The 1,670-nt window shown below is 41.9% G+C and overlaps 1 protein-coding gene across 1 annotated transcript in view; it reads right to left on the bottom strand.

Moving 5' to 3' along the window:
* Nucleotides 1-549, bottom strand: part of pfas (phosphoribosylformylglycinamidine synthase) — a gene marked incomplete in the record, with an annotated part of 13,858 nt that extends 13,309 nt beyond the window's left edge. The window contains 1 exon segment of the mRNA XM_035652649.1: nucleotides 377-549.
* Nucleotides 550-1,670: the final 1,121 nt, after the last annotated feature.

A 1,670-nucleotide genomic window follows, 5' to 3' on the forward strand; every position in this document is an offset into this window, starting at 1 on the left:
ACACACAGCGTCCTGACAATTAGCTCATTGATTATGTGCATGTTGCAGGTCACACACTGCATGGTCAGGAGCTTTCCGTTAGTCCAGTTAGAGGACTTTAACACACACACACACACACACACAGAGAGATAGTGATGCAACTGATTGTATCTAACTGTCTACTGTAACAACATGGAGGATACAGAGGAAACTTCTTCGTGTGTCCTTTAAGTGATACCAGGTGGCACAACAGTGAAATATTGCTCGGGGTTTGCTATTTGTTGACAACAAGTTGTGGTTGTTTCCCATGTTTTGTTTCTTCTAGCTACTGTGGAAGCTAAATGGCTCAACGGAACCAGAGTTAGCAGGAGGCTAGTTAGTAGTTAGCCTAACTTACGTGCAGCAGCTGCAGCGGTTCGGTCTGTTCACGATGAAACGATGAGATGCTGCTCGACTCTGAAGTCCTGGAGAAACTTCAGCTGCTTGTAAATGTCCTGAGGGTGGTCTGGTTGGTGAGGTGGTCTGCAGACTGTCAGGACGGGATGGATGGACCTCCACACACGTGTGAAGTCTGTGCGCATGCGCAACTGCTACTCTTTTTCATTGAATCTTCACTCAGGTCATGGTCTTATGACTCTTGCCTCTAAGTTTAGAAAGATTCACTCTTGTAGTGGAAAAATGGCCATCATACAGTGATACTCTGGGCTATAGTGACAGTGAGGTCATATCCTGAGTATTTGTCTGATAATTTGGGGGTTATTTCAACCTACACTCACATATGATGGGTATTTTATAGGTTGGTTATAGAGTCAAGATACAGTATTTACATTTGGCTTTTAGGCCACAAGAATTCCTGGCAGGATGGAGAGAGCTTTCCAACAGCATTTACACTTCATGATGGTGAATGGTTCTGCTTTATTTTATAAATAATTTGCTAATCATTTCCAAGGAGGTTTCCTTGAAAAAACATTTCATATTTGGTCCATTTCATAAACTGTACAAAAAATCAAACTGAACAGCCAACAAATAGCTAATACATGAAATGAAGAAATGAAAAGTTTTAAAGATTGGCTCCAGATTTACAAATGTTCCTCAGAAAAACTGGCTATTTATGCCTCAATGACATATTTTTCTTACATGTTTCTACTTTTATCTACAATGATGCTTGTGTTAATTGTCGTGACAATGTGATGGAAGTGTTAAAAGAACAAAACTACTCCAACACACAGAAGAGTCGGGAGATGCAGTCTTAGATATATTTAATAAATTAAAGCCAAGGTACAAAAAAACAATGTACATTTCATACCTCCCTCCCCTCCTCCACCTACTACTCTTTCTATAAACTGTGACAAACATAGTTTTATTTTCCCACCTCAGAATGAGACCACAATACAGACCGAGGATCAGTGTTGAACGTCCAATCATTCACTGTTTAAATCAGACCCGGGGGCAGGACAGCTCACTCACAGAGCTGGTTCCTGCCTCGGGTCTCAGTCTAAATCACGTCTCTCTGCAGTGTCTCACAGACTGAATGTTTGTCCGCTGAACCTCAACCTCCACCCCCCCCTCCCAACCCCACCCCACAAAACATATACATGCTACATGTCTGCAGGCACCTCGGATAAGACAGAAGGATTAGACTGAGATAAAGTTTATCAGAGACCACAAAGTACATTTCGATGCTGAGTGTT

This window comes from Morone saxatilis, unplaced genomic scaffold (genome assembly GCF_004916995.1).
Source record: "Morone saxatilis isolate NCDOM2014 unplaced genomic scaffold, NCSU_SB_2.0 Contig12, whole genome shotgun sequence".
Lineage (NCBI taxonomy): Eukaryota > Metazoa > Chordata > Actinopteri > Moronidae > Morone > Morone saxatilis.